Consider the following 16,723-nt stretch of genomic DNA (forward strand, 5'->3'; position numbering starts at 1 on the left):
CCCCAACCACTTGGAGACGCGTCTGTATGAATCGTCACTCGTGGAGGAGGGAATTGCAGAGGAACCGATTTGGAAAGGTTCTCTGGTTTGGACCGTGGCCGGAGTCTCTTTTTCAGGACTGAGGGGATCGATGAAATCTTGTCTCATAAATGTATTGTAGTTCTCTTTCTCCAAACTCAGTTGATGTCTTTGAGTTTGGCTTTCAACAAGAGGTCTGTCACTAACGCAAATTGAAGTAAGCCGAGGATTCTTTCCAAGGCTCTTCTGGACACCTGTTTGTGTTTGAGAAAGTTCTTTGTCTTGGATGCTATCTCCCTGACCTTCTTGGAAGGAAGAGAGAGCCTGTGACTTGAGAGGTCCTATTGGATGCCTAACCATTTGAAGTGGCTTGCCTGTTGCAGGCGAGACTTTTGTAAGTTGACCTTGAAACCCAGCTTGTTGAGGAATTGAATCACTTTGACTGTAGCTTTGTTGCATTCCGGGATCGACTGTGCCCAGATTAGCCAATCATCCAGATAGCAACTACTTTGATCCCTTGGTTCCTGAGTTGTTCGAGCACTGTCTCCCCCAGTTTTGTAAATATCTTGGGGGCTATGCTGAGGCCGAAGGCCTTCTTGCCTAGGCGGAATCCGAGGTAAGGGGAGAAGTTTCGTGCTACTGGGACGTGATAATAGGCATCTGTAAGATCGATAGAGGTGGTGACGGCCCCACAGGGAAGTAAGGTCCGCACCTGCGAGACAGTCAGCATACGGAACTTGTCGCAAAGAATGTAAGAATTCAGTTTTGACAAGTCCAGGACTACTCTCAGCGCCGACGAATTCTTCTTGGGGACTGTGAACAGGCGCCCTTGAAATTTCAGTGACCGTACTCTCTTTATGGCTTTCTTCTTGAGTAATTCTTTGGTGTATTCCTCTAAGATTGGAGTCGGTTTCTGGAAGAAGGTCACCGCTGGAGGTGGAGATCCTTGTGACCATTTCCAACCTAGGCCTTTTGATACTATGCTGTGGGCCCAAGGACTGAAGGTCCATTGGTCCCGGAAGTGGTATAGTCTCCCTCCTACCTGATTCCCTTCATTGAGAGGGGGTGAATTTAGATCCATGTCCTCCACGAGGACCCCTGGCTCTTGGCCCGCCGCGGTGGCGAAACTGACCTTTACCCCTGTTGCCGCCTTTAGAGTATCCTCGAAAGGTACTAGAGGTTTCGTAAGCTGGATTGAAGGCTGGGGAGGGCATCCAAGGAGCCATGGGGGTAGGATGGGTACCTTGGGGAGCAGGAAGGTAGACCACCTGTGGTGGAGGAGCTGTATGCGGAGAAGCCGTCTTAGAGGTAGAAGGAGTTGACGAGTGAGGGCCTTGATGGAACTGTCCACGGCTGGTCTTGTACGGGGTGAAGCGTTGTTTCTTTTTGAAGAAAGACTGCTTCCCTGAATCTACCTTCCTTTTGGTCGAAAGACCCCATCTCACTTGTAAGTTCTGGTTAGCCCTTGCAGCATCTTGTAAGACTTTGTCTACTTCCTCCTGTGGAAACAGAGTCTTGCCCCAACAGGAGGAGGCTATGAGTCTATTTGGCTCATGCCTAATGGACGCTTCTGCCAGAACATGCTTCCTGCAGTTTATCTGGGATGTCCAGAAATCGTGCAGGTCGAACTGGAACGTTTGGAGGTTGTTCTTAGCAAACATCCGGAATAGAGTCTCATCCGGGTATAGGGAGGCTAACATCTCTGCCGAGATCATGGAGTGAAGAGACCTAGCTAGTCTGTTTCTAGCGTCGAACTCTGACTTGAGAAGGTGATCCGGTAGCTTGGGGAGCTTCTCAGAGAAGAGAGATGAGGCGCAGTCCGGGTTGAGCTTACTCACCAAAAAGGTAGCAGAGGCATCCTTCCAAAGGGCGGAGGATCCCGGAAGAAGCAGCGAGGTGGGGTCTGTGTGGGGAGGGCCGAAGCCGGAGTCAAAGTGCAAGGGACCACTGAGGGGACGAAACCCTGCCGGAGGAGTGCACCAGAATAACAGAAAGGTACGTGTTCCCAGCTCATGGTATCGAACTCATGGCGGAGTTGGATAGGGGTTCAGACCCAGCTCCCAAGGCCGTAGTGGGGAGAGGATGGAACTAGGGGAACTAATGATGGCTCTGGGCCATCCAAATAACCAATACAATAGACTCACAAATGACAGGACCTATTTAAAGCACTAGCCTCAAAATAAACTAAAAGTAACCACAAGATAAACATGTAAATAATAAAATTAATGCGTAATTCCCGCAAGGGGAAGAGAGAGAGAGAGGGAGAACCCGTGATTGTATGAACAGAAAACGGGAACTCCAGCTCTCGTACTAGGTATAACTAAAATATATGAGAGAGAGAGAGGGAGACACGTGACCGTATGAACAGAAAACGGGAACTCCAGCCTCTCTCTCTCTCGTGGTTACTATAAAGAAAACTAAAACGAACCTTAAATAAAATACACATAATAGTCCATGATCAACAAAACAATAGAATAGAAAGGAACGAAGAATAACGAAACGAGAACGAACAAGAGTGAAAAATGGCGAAATTATGATAACGCCAAACGGAAATAACTCAACTATAATAAAGCCCCGAACGCTAATCTTCGTTCGACTAGAATATGGACTCGTAAGCGATAAAAAGTACTAAGACAATAAATATGGTTCAAAATATAACAAAATATATGGCACAAGGCCAGGAGTATATAAAAGATAATAATGAACCTAAGATGACAAAAGTACCAAACGGGCATAACAAGTTAAAAGAGACGTAAAAACTTAAACAATAACAATGGCTGCCAATGCCGTGGAAGGCAAAACCCGGGCGCACTAAAAACACTAAAATGAATTAAGATAACACTAGCCCGGTACTAAAAAAGTCTGTCAAAACAATCTATGGTACTTAACATTGGTGCAGGAGCAAGGAGAGCCTCGGTCATGATGAAACTTCACGAAAACAGTGAAAAAACCAAGCGGCACAAGAGAACAAAACGACGCTTATGAAGTCCAACAGAAGGATGTTGTACAGATGTCGCTAGCGTCGGGCGTCGGTAGAGTGGCTCAGGTAAGGTAGCAAGGGCCTCTGTTACGGCCCTTCCCTTTGATGAAGGAATTATCTAAATGGAAGACAGCCTGTGAATAGTGGTTTTCACACGCCCCTGCTTTATACACGATGCCCACTGGGTGCTCGCGCGAGGGTAGTAACCTCTGCATTCCATACTTTAACTTTCTCTGGTATATTTGGAAGTATTTATATCAGAAAAGTGTAAGGAAGGACCCTTTTCACCGGGCGTCACAGGTCGACCCAGAAATAATAATAATAATCCAGCATTCACACAACTGCCTCTGGGTGCAGTCAAATCAAAAAGAGCATTCGCCCAGACATTCACCCCTGTCCTAAGCTAGCTAAAATCAAACAAACAACCTCAGTTATACAACAGTCTTCTCATAACAAACAATCATTACACACTCTCTCTCTCTCTCTCTCTCTCTCTCTCTCTCTCTCTCTCTCTCTCTCTCTCTCTCTCTCTCTCTCTCTCTCTCTCTGTGTGGATTTGGCAAACAACAAAAAATAAAGAAAAATAAAACAAAAATTAATCCTCCACCGAGTTATTTCTGCTGAGACTAATTCGGTGGAAGATTTTCCTACATATGTTCTTGAATATGTGAAACTTTTGAAGTTTAAACTAGGTGTAATTTCATTTATGATGACAGGAGTCTCAATTTATAGTTTGTTATTTATCATATAAGTTTTACTTTGTTATATCCATATTTGGCTTATGAGTCTTTCCTTTTTAGGTTGTAGCTAGGTGCAAGTGCTTTTATGTTGAGCTGGTCTTATTTTATAGTTTATATCTTGTCTTGTTTAAATTACTTTGTTACATAGGTATGTCTTATCAGGTTTTTTTTTGTATTTTCTCTTTTATGGATTGTTTTCCATATTGGTGCTCTGTCTTGTAGAATTTTATTTTCCAGCTAGGATTGCTGGCTTGGTTTGTAGAAATGATTATATAATTACTGTATACATATGTAATGATATTATACAGTTGAAGGATTATGGAATTTTTGTTGGGTAATTTAAGCCTGGGTTTGAGGTGGGGTTGTATAGAGCAGATATTTATATGTGAATTACCTTACCCTTTTCTCAATGTTTTATTTCAATCACTGACTGTTGTAGATTGCAGCTAGTGATCATTTAGGCATAATGATGTTTAGTCTATTCAATCATCACAGTACAATACTTTTTCGAAGCTGTAATATTCGTAACATGGAAAATTTACTCACTTGTGTATTGTAAAAAAAACTGCTTAAGATTATCATGATGAAGAAAGTCAATTTAGCTGTGTTTGGTTTTAATTTGGTGCTTGGTTTTTGCCTGTTTTCTATTTTATTGTTCTGAATATAATGTAGTTTTTATGTAATTTTTAAAGTCACACCAAATTATGTACAATATACAGTAGACTGACGCTGTCTGGTGGTTTGAAGAAGTATAGTATGCTGCTCTTTTTTTCTTTGGCCAGAATGAATTTTTCAGACGTCGGCATTCTTGGAAAGACTTTCCATGTTTGCCAGTAACCTTTGAAGGTTATGAGGTATAACTTTCATATTTGGAGGGTAGGTTTTCAGCAGGAATAACTTTCAGATCCAATCTCTGACATTTGCAACTATAAAGGTTGTCAAAGTTTAACACGCGAGGTCAGCTTTGCTGTCTTCTGACATTATTTTCAATGTAACTCTTTTTATTCATTGCATAAACACCTTGGGTTATAGAGGTAACAAATGCTGTACATGCATTGCAATAATTATTATTACTATTCTTGTTACTAACTGAATTATAACCCTGGTTGGAAAAGTGAGTTGCTATTAGCCCGTTGGCTCCAACAGAGAAAATAACCCAGTGAGGGAAGGAAATAAGAATACAGATAGAACAGTGTGCCTGAGCGTACATCCATCACGACCTTATCAACCAAAATAGTATTGAGAAGTTTCATGCAATACTAGATATGATCAACAGGAGACTTTGTTAATCTTGTGCCTACATTCAGTATAATAATGTGGGATCTGTTAATGGGAAGATATGCTGCACTGCAAATACCATTATAATCTATCAGGATTTGGTTATTGGTTTCCTTTGCTTGATTAAAATTTTTGTTATTCAAGATTCATCATTAATTTTACAATTTCCTGATATTTTATAACTATTTCTAGTAGGCCTCACTGTTTTTTGCATAGCTCTGCTAGGGTAGGCTATATGTTGGAAAAGCGTTATGGAAAACACCCTTTTATGTTTATATTTGCTGTACAGCCAATATGTTGTGGATCATTCTGTTGGTATTGAGTAATCTCAGAAGCATTAGTAAATTTGTTTTAATTTCTTCAAGCCAATTAACTTAATTAAAGCTTACATTGTTTGAATATGGTGTGGTTCTTGAAGTTGAAAAGGGAAATTAGATTTTTAAATATTTAACTTAGCCGGTGAATATATAATAGCTGCAACTCTGCGGCTCGACAGAAAACATACTCAAAAAACTCGCGAGCGATCGCTATGAAGGTTGCGGGTGTGCCCACCAGCGCCAACTGTCGGCCAGATACCACTCTTGTATGTAAACAAAACCTTCAATTCTTCTCTGTCGACGTTGACGACAAGACGTATTCATACTCGCTGTAGAACCTGGAGTTTTCCCATCATATTTGGTGAAGTACTTTATTTTGGTTTGAGCTTTCGCAGTACAGGTGTTTTTCCTCAACATAAACTCTTGAACTCTTTATTGAATCGGATTATTTGTTGATGACTTGGATTGTTTTTGGAATTTTCTTTGACTAATTCAAAATGGCTGACCCTTCTCAAGTACCTAGATTTCGAAAGTGTAATGCTAGGGACTGTAATAGGCGTCTTCCAAAGGTTTCTCTCGACCCACATACTGTTTGTTCCAATTGTCGGGGTAAAACCTGTCAATTGGGAGATCGGTGTGAGGAATGCGTGGGCCTTTCGGAATTCGATTGGCTCGAATATGATAAATATGCACGCAGACTAGAGAGAGATAGGGTAAGGAGAAGTTCATCTAGGTCCGTAGATTTTTCCTCTCCGCATGCCCCTGAACCTAATCCTTCCCCTGTAGTGGTTGTTCCTAACCCCCCTTCTAGCACTCAGGAACCGTCTATGCAAGACATGTTACGTGCTATTCATGCCTTGGGGGAGAGAGTTGAAGCGTTAGCAAGTAACCGTAATCAACTCATGGCTGACGTGAAGGAACTTAAGTGCCATAGTGCCACGGCGGAAAGTTGGAAAGTGATTAGTGCGCAAAGTGTTGTGAACAGTGTTGCGACCGAGGGTTCGTCTGTTCGTGCCTGTCGTTCACCTAGTCCGGGATCTCTTGCAAGCTCCCAAGCCCAGGGGAGAAGCAATGTCGTACGACTTATGGGTTCAAGAGGCCTTGATCAGCGAACAGACGTTCCCTCTATGGTATCAGGCGTATCTCGTCAAGATCGCCCCTACCATAAGACGAGAGAGCCCATTTTTACCTCGTCTTCCGAAGGCTTTTCACGCAAGAAACCATGGAGAAAGGTTTCTAGGCCTCTTAAACGCAAGTCGGTCCCTTCAGGACAGGTCCAACGTCCTGGATGTAGTCATTGGGACAGTTCGGACCCGTTGCTGTCATCGGATGACTGCTCGCCGCCTAAGCAAGGTAAAGTTGTGCCGTCTCAGACGCTAACCCCGTCTGTTACCGCACCCGTTCCCGTAGACCCTAAATGGGTTATACTGCAGGACATGCAGTCTAAGCTTGCGTCCCTTATGGAAGACTACAACGCAGACAAGGTTTCCGTTGAGCCTAGCCGTTTATCTCATAGAGATCCTGGCCTTCAGCCACCCAAGCGTTCTGTTGTGCGTCCTGTTGACGTTGGTGTAGCCATCTCACGTCAAACAGTTGGGGTTGTACCACACCCGATGCGGTCTCGTGTGGATTTTCAGCCGCATGTGGACGTTAGGCAACTCGCTGATGCGCCTGGTGACGTTCAGGACGTTCGCCAACCATCAGAGTTGACTTGTTTTGACGCTGAGCGTCAACCTCCGCAACCTAGAGTTGTTTTGACTGCACAACCCAGGCGGTCTAAGCAGTCTCGGGTGGACGCTGTGCGTCCTCACGCACCTGTTGTTGTTGACAGTTCCCAGACTGTTCAGCAGTTTCAGGACGCTGCGTCCTGCTCCGCCACTTATGCACCAGTGCGGGCGGACGCTGCGTGTCAAGCATTGCCAACCCCTTTGCTTGTTTCTCATCAGTTGTCAGATGAGGAACTTTCGGATGAGGACGTTGCTGACCCTCAGCCTGAGGATCATCCTTCAGATATTGATGAGCCTAGAGCAGTTCCGCCATCTATGGACTTCAAAAAAGTCATGCTCATTTTTAAAGAGTTGTTTCCTGAACACTTTGTCTCTGTGGCTCCTCGTTCGCCGCCATCTGAGTTTGTTTTAGGCGTACCTGCTGCCATGCCAGCCTTTACAAAACTCGTTCTCTCTCGCTCATCCAAGAGAGCTTTATGGCTGTTAGGCGATTGGTTGGAAACCAAGAGGAGTTTAGGGAAGACGGCCTTTGCCTTCCCCCCATCTAAACTCTCGTCTAGATCGAGCGTCTGGTATGCCACGGGAGAAGTTCTCGGCTTGGGAGTTCCTGCCTCTGCCCAGGGCGACTTCTCAAGTCTTGTAGACTCTCCCCGCCGCCTAGCCATGAGACGCTCAAAGATTAGTTGGTCATCCTCAGACCTTGACCATCTACTTAAAGGCATTTTTAGGGCTTTTGAAGTTTTCAACTTCCTTGACTGGTGTTTGGGAGCCTTGAGTAGGAAAATCTCATCAGCCGATAGAGATGTCTCCTTACTCATTATGTCCTGCATGGATAAGGCCATCCGTGATGGATCCAATGAGCTCTCCTCCTCGTTTACTTCAGGAGTCCTAAAGAAACGAGAGTCTCTGTGCTCTTTTCTGTCAGCAGGAGTGACGCCCTGTCAACGATCTGAGCTACTCTTTGCCCCTTTGTCTAAGTTCTTGTTTCCTGAACTTTTAGTTAAGGACATAGCGTTGTCTCTAGTGCAGAAGGACACCCATGACTTGGTTGCGTCCTCGGCTCGCAAAGGGACCCCTTTGTCTGCCTTGTCTGCTAGACCTAGGATAGACACTCCAGCGTCCAGGTTTATTCCGCCCTTTCGTGGCAGAGCCCCCAGCAGGGGAAGTACTCGTGCCGAAGGAAAGAGAGGAAAGAGGAAAGGAGCCTAGTCCTCGCGTGGCAGAGTCTGACTGCCCGCAGCTTCAGACAGCAGTAGGTGCCAGACTCAAGAACTTCTGGCGAGCCTGGGAGAAGAGAGGCGCAGATCAACAGTCTGTGAGGTTGCTCAGAGAGGGGTACAAAATCCCATTTGTACGCAAACCTCCTCTAGCCACTTCCCCCATCGATCTCTCTCCCAGGTACCGAGAGGAAGCAAAGAGACAAGCCCTGAAACTAGAAGTGTCTCTTTTGCTAGAGAAGGGAGCGGTGGTCAAAGTCTCGGACCTTCAATCACCGGGGTTTTACAACCGTCTCTTCCTAGTTCCGAAGAAGACAGGAGGTTGGAGACTGGTGGTAGACGTCAGTGCTCTGAATGTCTTTGTCACAAAGACAAAGTTCACCATGGAGACCACGAAGTCAGTCTTAGCAGCAGTCAGAAAGGGAGACTGGATGGTCTCTCTCGACCTAAGAGACGCTTACTTCCACATCCCCATTCACTCAGATTCCCAACCTTTTCTGAGATTTGTGTTCGACAATGTGGTGTACCAGTTTCGGGCCCTGTGCTTTGGCCTAAGTCCTGCTCCTCTCGTGTTTACGAGGCTTATGAGGAATGTGGCAAAATTCCTCCATTTATCGGGTATCCGAGCCTCCCTTTATTTGGACGACTGGCTTCTCAGAGCCTCGTCCAGTCATCGCTGTCTGAAGGATCTCAATTGTACTTTGGATCTGACCAAGGAATTGGGACTTCTGGTCAACTTGGAAAAGTCCCAGCTGATCCCATCCCAAACTATTCTGTATTTAGGGATGGAGATTCGCAGTCCAGTTTTTCGGGCTTTTCCGTCTGCCCCCAGAATAGATCAAGCCCTGCTCGTAATCCAAAGGATGTTGAAGAGAGAACGTTGCTCAGTCAGGAATTGGATGAGTCTAGTAGGAACTCTATCATCCCTGGAGCAGTTTGTCTCGTAGGAAGGCTACACCTCCGACCTCTACAATTCCATCTAGCTTTTCACTGGAAAAAGGACAAGACGCTAGAGGCGGTCTCGATCCCGATTTCCGAAACAGTAAAGACTTGCCTGAATTGGTGGAAAGACAATATCAGTCTACGAGAGGGACTTCCCCTAGCAGTTCAGAAACCAAACCACGTTCTATTCTCAGACGCATCGGATTTGGGTTGGGGTGTGACACTGGACGGTCGGGAATGCTCAGGTCTGTGGACCTCAAGTCAGAGGAGCATGCATATCAACGGCAAGGAGCTTTTGGCAGTTCACCTGGCCTTGATGAGCTTCGAGAGTCTCCTTCGAGACAAAGTGGTGGAGATCAACTCGGACAACACCACAGCCTTGGCGTACATTTCCAAACAAGGAGGCACCCACTCCCTGACACTGTACGAGATCGCAAGGGACCTGCTCATCTGGTCAAGAGATCGAGGCATCTCCCTGGTAACGAGGTTTATCCAGGGCGACTTGAACGTTCTAGCAGATTGCCTCAGTCGGAGAGGTCAGGTAATTCCTACCGAATGGACCCTCCACAAGGATGTGTGCAAGAGGCTTTGGGCGACTTGGGGTCAACCCACCAGAGACCTCTTTGCAACCTCGATGACCAAGAGGCTTCCAATTTATTGCTCTCCAGTCCCAGACCCAGCAGCAATACATATAGACGCCTTTCTCCTAGATTGGTCTCACCTAGACCTATACGCATTCCCACCATTCAAGATTGTCAACAAGGTACTGCAGAAATTCGCCTCTCACGAAGGGACAAGGTTGACGTTAGTTGCTCCCCTCTGGCCCGCGAGAGAATGGTTCACCGAGGTACTTCGATGGCTGGTAGACTTTCCAAGAAGTCTTCCTCTAAGAGTAGACCTTTTACGTCAGCCACACGTAAAGAAGGTACACCAAAGCCTCCACGCTCTTCGTCTGACTGCCTTCAGACTATCGAAAGACTCTCGAGAGCTAGAGGCTTTTCGAAGGAGGCAGCCAGTGCGATTGCAAGAGCGAGGAGAGCTTCTACCATTAGAGTTTACCAATCGAAGTGGGAAATCTTCCGAGACTGGTGCAAGTCAGTATCTGTATCCTCGTCCAGTACCTCTGTAGCCCAAATCGCTGATTTTCTCTTATACCTGAGAAGAGTTCGCCCCCTTTCAGCTCCCACGATCAAGGGCTACAGGAGCATGTTGGCTTCGGTCTTCCGGCATAGAGGCTTAGATCTTTCCAACAATAAAGATCTACAAGATCTCCTTAAGTCTTTTGAGACCTCTAAGGAACGTCGTTTGGCTACACCTGGATGGAATTTAGACGTGGTCCTAAGATTCCTCATGTCAGACAGGTTTGAGCCTTTACATTCAGCCTCCCTGAAGGATCTCACTCTTAAGACTCTTTTCCTGGTGTGCTTGGCCTCGGCTAAAAGAGTCAGTGAGCTTCATGCCTTCAGCAAGAACATCGGTTTTTCGACAGAAAAAGCCACTTGTTCTCTTCAACTTGGTTTCCTGGCCAAGAATGAACTGCCTTCTCGTCCTTGGCCTAAATCTTTTGATATTCCTAGCTTATCAGAGATCGTAGGCAACGAACTAGAGAGAGTATTATGCCCCGTTAGAGCTCTTAAGTTCTATTTAGCTCGTACTAAGCCTTTACGGGGTAAATCTGAAGCGTTATGGTGTTCGGTTAAGAAACCATCCTTACCTATGTCAAAGAATGCTTTGTCATATTTTATCAGATTGTTAATACGAGAAGCTCATTCCCACTTGAGTGAGGAAGACCGATCTTTGCTTAAGGTTAAGACGCACGAGATTAGAGCTATAGCAACTTCCGTGGCCTTCAAGCAAAATAGATCTCTGCAAAGTATCATGGACGCGACCTTTTGGAGAAGCAAGTCAGTGTTCGCGTCATTTTACTTGAAAGATGTCCAGACTCTTTACGAGGACTGCTACACACTGGGTCCATTCGTAGCAGTGAGTGCAGTAGTGGGTGAGGGTTCAACCACTACACTTCCCTAATTCCATATCCTTTTAATCTGTCTCTTGAAATGTTTTTAATATTGTTTTTATGGGTTGTTCGGAAGGCTAAGAAGCCTTTCGCATCCTGGTTGATTTGGCGGGTGGTCAAAGTCATTTCTTGAGAGCGCCCAGATTAGGGGTTTTGATGAGGTCCTGTTGTATGGGTTGCAGCCCTTGATACTTCAGCTCCTGGGAGTCTGTCAGCATCCTAAGAGGATCGCTGGGCTCCGTGAGGAAGACAGACTTACAAGGCAGAGTAATCGTCTAAGTCAACTTCCTTACCAGGTACCTATTTATTTTGGTTTTGTTATACAGTATTGATAACTGTCAAAATGAAAAAACTCTTAGCTTATACGCTGTAAACATAATTAACTCTGGTCTCTACCCACCTCCTTGGGTGTGAAACAGCTATTATATATTCACCGGCTAAGTTAAATATTTAAAAATGATATTTTAATTATAAAATAAATTTTTGAATATACTTACCCGGTGAATATATAAATTAAATGACCCTCCCTTCCTCCCCAATAGAGACGCAGCGGGACGAGAAGAATTGAAGGTTTTGTTTACATACAAGAGTGGTATCTGGCCGACAGTTGGCGCTGGTGGGCACACCCGCAACCTTCATAGCGATCGCTCGCGAGTTTTTTGAGTGTGTTTTCTGTCGAGCCGCAGAGTTGCAGCTATTATATATTCACCGGGTAAGTATATTCAAAAATTTATTTTATAATTAAAATATCATTTTTATATGTTTCTTCAAGTGAGAGAACTTATTTAATAATTGAATTAAATATAAAAGATTTTTCACTGTGCTGTAAAGGCCACCTATTAGGAAGTAGGTATAGAGAAAGTGTCAGCCAAGCATAGTTTCAGTAATTAATGGGTTGTGACTAATAAGAAAAAGAAATTCCTGAGGAAATTTGCTCTTGGAGTAAAATTGAACATGAGATGTGGAGTTTTGAATCAGAAGAATATTTAGTAATGTTACTAAGACTATGGGGTTTTGCAAAGGAGCCATAATAATTGGCCTACAGAAGGAAAAGTCCATGCTTTTTTGAAAAATTTTCCTTTTTTTTGCAATATAGAGGCTCACTTCCTCAGGTTTCAAGGCAGCCAAAAATTGTATCCCCTTTGTGTTGGTTTCCAATATAGTAAGGTATCTCAAGCTAAAGCTAAAATAGACTGGATAACCTAAAAACCATCATTCGACGCTCTATAGTAAGTCTCACCTCCCGCCTACGATCTAGTAAAAATCCCCTAATTCAAAATGTGCTTGCAAGTGCAGTGAGAATAAAATACAAAATGTGGGAAACCTGTAATAAGGAAGCGTCAGTACAATGAATTGTATTCACTAATCTTTGATAGTGTGGCTATGCCAAATCTTCATCTCTAAATAACTTGGGTGTAATACCCAGTAATGTTATGATAACGTGTTTTATTATGTTATATCTTTGTTGTCTGGAAGTCCTGTATTTCCTTCACACCACCTGCTCTGTGACTAGATTTTATTTTTTTGTTCCCCAGAGTTCTATCATTATTCAAGCAATTTCTGTTCCAACATAATTTTCATTGTCATCGCCATTTTTTTTGTTTCCTCTTTTTGTTTGTTGATATGCATGTTATCATCATTATTAAGCGTTAATTCTATTGTGATTTTATTACCCAGACATTAGAACTCTGTGGTCAACCTGCTAATTGATGTTTGTAATTTATCACTGATATTATTGCATATCTCATCTATTTTTACCGATGTCAAAAGTGTAAGATCACTGTACCCTTATTGTAACTCTGTATATGGCTTTTGCTGAAATAAAGATTATTATTATTATTATTATTATTATTATTATTATTATTATTATTATTATTATTATTATATCAGTCAAGAGTATTGTGGGTCACTTAAATGGGTTTGTCAGCTGGACAAGAGAAACTAACTGTTACTATGTAGTAGAATTGATTTCATTACGCCTTGAGAAATAGGCTGTCAGAATAAATTCCACTACCAATTCATTTGTGTAGATCATTTCTTGTCATCCCAAGGTCATGGAGTAGTTCGTGAGTCAAAGCTTAGATGAAATATTTGAGTGCTAATAGCAGTTGTAGTTGCTTGCATTATACCCATCCACCTTACCTCCTGTATTATCACTGTCTATTCTCTTTTAACTAAAGTTTCATGATGTAACTGCTAGGTTTTCTGCAGTTGCACTTGGGGCAGTGTATGGTCTCACAGGGTCCACTGCTGGGCTATATAGCCCAAATTCATAAATACATAGTTGAAATGATAGAGTTTAGTGAGATCTGATGGAACTTTATCAACGAGAATGCAGTTGATTGCTTTGTGCCAAAATTCAAATCGGTTGAAAATGATTCATGTATAACTTCATGCTTTGTTGAATTGATATATAATACTGTGGTGATTATACTTAATGTCTCAGTTCCAAGTGACAGAGATTTTGTTTGTCACTCTTCTGACCCATTTATATCTGATAGATGTTTATTAAATTATATTAGCATCCTTAAGCTGAAGTACTCTAGTCGTTTGGGCGGTCTAGGGTTAGTAATATATCTGTAACTTTTTTTTTTTTGGTGGCTGACAATAATTTAGTAGCTTGATTAATGAAGTATAGAGCATTCTTTTTAGGTTTAGATTATCAATGTTTAATTTCTTTTCAGAATAATATGGAACCTTCCTGCATTGAGATGGAAATGGAATCTTTATAAATCAAGTGGGTTTCTTTTGACCAAAGCTTCACACTGACAAAGGTTAGTAAAAGAATGGGAACCCATTACATTTTCATTGTTCTTAAATTTGTAAGAATGTCTTTTTTAGCTTACTTAGTTTCTGTACAGAAAAATGTAATTTTAGTGATAAAATTTATTATTTCTATACTCACCTGATGTTCATATTGCTTTTAATGCACCCATGAGAACTTAATGGGTGGTTCCTCTTTTGAACGATGTTCACTATCAATAACAGAATCACTTCATGTACGCTTTTTGAACACTTGGTGATATTTTTTAACACTTATGATCCATTTTGACAAGGAACCTATTAATAGATGACTGCGCTTTCCTTTTCTTTAAAATGGTAGGAAAAAAATATGTATCATTGTCAATAAATAGATTCACTCCTCTCCCTGCCGAAGCTTTGTCTGGGTAATGTTTCTACAAAATTTTGTAGGTTTTCCCACATTCTTAACATCCCCCTAATTTTACTTGAAGCTTGAGATTTGTTATTCTGTCCCGCTTCCTCCTAGGTTTAAATCTCCTTCACATTCTCTTGATGCTGCACCTTATGCATCTCTAATTATTATCATTATTATTACTATTATTATTATTGTTATTATTATTATTACTGTATTACTATCATTTTTATAATTATTATTATTGTTGTTGTTATTATTATTATTATTTTTGGGCTCAGGCCATGTCGTCCTGATGGAAGGTTCCTTTAAGTAGCTTCCTAGGGTATATTTGGCTACAGTGATATTCCCAGAGAATTTACCTTAAGGTCTCCAGAATTCTAACTCCTGGCGCGAATATCCCTAAAGTTTCCCTTTAAGGATATTGCATAATATCAGAGGACGTATTCTTGACACGCCATATAGCAATCTTCACCCCGAATAGCGTTTAAGCTTCAAGGGGCAAAGTGACAAAAAACGAAGGGGAGCCGTTAATAAGGTACCCTTCCTCTGTTACTATTTGAGTATCTAGATGCCGCCATCATCGCCGCTATGTGTATTCCTTTTTCTGTAGCGATCTGGCTCGGTGATTTTCCCGGTTGCTCTCTCGTTATTGGATTATTTTGGATTTATCATGCAATCTCCAGCCTCTTCTGCCTCTGGAAAGTTGAGTATTTGATTTTTACATTGTATAAATGTTAGCTCCTGCCTCTTGGTAAAATTAAATCAAATTAGTTTAACTTTTGGAAGTGCTGTTGCCTGAACCGGAGGCGTCGTGGACGCTGACGTTCGTAAAGCATGAGTTATTTAGTTAGCCAGAACGACTTTCCCGGTATAAATAGCATAAAACAATAATAGCTATTTAGTCTTCATTGTTAGGAGTTATTTATATTATGCCGATAGTATTCGTAATAGTTTCGGTGATTTAGGTAACCGAACCTTGCTAACGCTAGGCTTCCTAGCCTAGGCGTTTCAGTTTACTTTCATGCATGATATAATGATATTTTAATTATAAAATAAATTTTTGAATATACTTACCCGGTGAATATATAATAGCTGCAACTCTGCGGCTCGACAGAAAACACACTCAAAAAACTCGCGAGCGATCGCTATGAAGGTTGCGGGTGTGCCCACCAGCGCCAACTGTCAGCCAGATACCACTCTTGTATGTAAACAAACCCTTCAATTCTTCTCGTCCCGCTGCGTCTCTATTGGGGAGGAAGGGAGGGTCATTTAATTTATATATTCACCGGGTAAGTATATTCAAAAATTTATTTTATAATTAAAATATAATTTTTAAATATTTAACTTAGCCGGTGAATATATAATAGCTGATTCACACCCAAGGCGGTGGGTAGAGACCAGAGTTAATAAAGTTTACAGCGTATAAGCTAAGAGTTTTTTCATTTTGACAGTTATCAATATAACAAAACCAAAATATATAGGTACCTGGTAAGGAAGTTGACTTAGACGATTACTCTGCCTTGTAAGTCTGTCTTCCTCACGGAGCCCAGCGATCCTCTTAGGATGCTGACAGACTCCCAGGAGCTGAAGTATCAAGGGCTGCAACCCATACAACAGGACCTCATCAAACCCCTAATCTGGGCGCTCTCAAGAAATGACTTTGACCACCCGCCAAATCAACCAGGATGCGAAAGGCTTCTTAGCCTTCCGAACAGCCCCTAAAAACAATATTAAAAACATTTCAAGAGACAGATTAAAAGGATATTGGAATTAGGGAAGTGTAGTGGTTGAACCCTCACCCACTACTGCACTCGCTGCTACGAATGGACCCAGTGTGTAGCAGTCCTCGTAAAGAGTCTGGACATCTTTCAAGTAAAATGACGCGAACACTGACTTGCTTCTCCAAAAGGTCGCGTCCATGATACTTTGCAGAGATCTATTTTGCTTGAAGGCCACGGAAGTTGCTATAGCTCTAATCTCGTGCGTCTTAACCTTAAGCTAAGATCGGTCTTCCTCACTCAAGTGGGAATGAGCTTCTCGTATTAAAAATCTGATAAAATATGACAAAGCATTCTTTGACATAGGTAAGGATGGTTTCTTAACCGAACACCATAACGCTTCAGATTTACCTCGTAAAGGCTTAGTACGAGCTAAATAGAACTTAAGAGCTCTAACGGGGCATAAAGCTCTCTCTAGTTCGTTGCCTACGATCTCTGATAAGCTAGGAATATCAAAAGATTTAGGCCAAGGACGAGAAGGCAGTTCATTCTTGGCCAGGAAACCAAGTTGAAGAGAACAAGTGGCTTTTTCTGACGAAAAACCGATGTTCT

At 42.6% G+C, this 16,723-nt stretch overlaps 1 long non-coding RNA gene across 1 annotated transcript in view; it reads left to right on the forward strand.

Annotated features, from left to right (window-relative positions):
• The window catches only part of LOC137650680 (uncharacterized), a 43,479-nt gene that overhangs the window by 12,034 nt on the left and 14,722 nt on the right, over positions 1-16,723 (forward strand). Inside the window, exon 2 of the long non-coding RNA XR_011046049.1 lies at positions 13,921-14,010. This is a non-coding gene — a long non-coding RNA (uncharacterized lncRNA). The remainder of the gene's footprint in view (positions 1-13,920; positions 14,011-16,723) is intronic.

The sequence above is a fragment of the Palaemon carinicauda genome, chromosome 12 (assembly GCF_036898095.1).
Source record: "Palaemon carinicauda isolate YSFRI2023 chromosome 12, ASM3689809v2, whole genome shotgun sequence".
Lineage (NCBI taxonomy): Eukaryota > Metazoa > Arthropoda > Malacostraca > Decapoda > Palaemonidae > Palaemon > Palaemon carinicauda.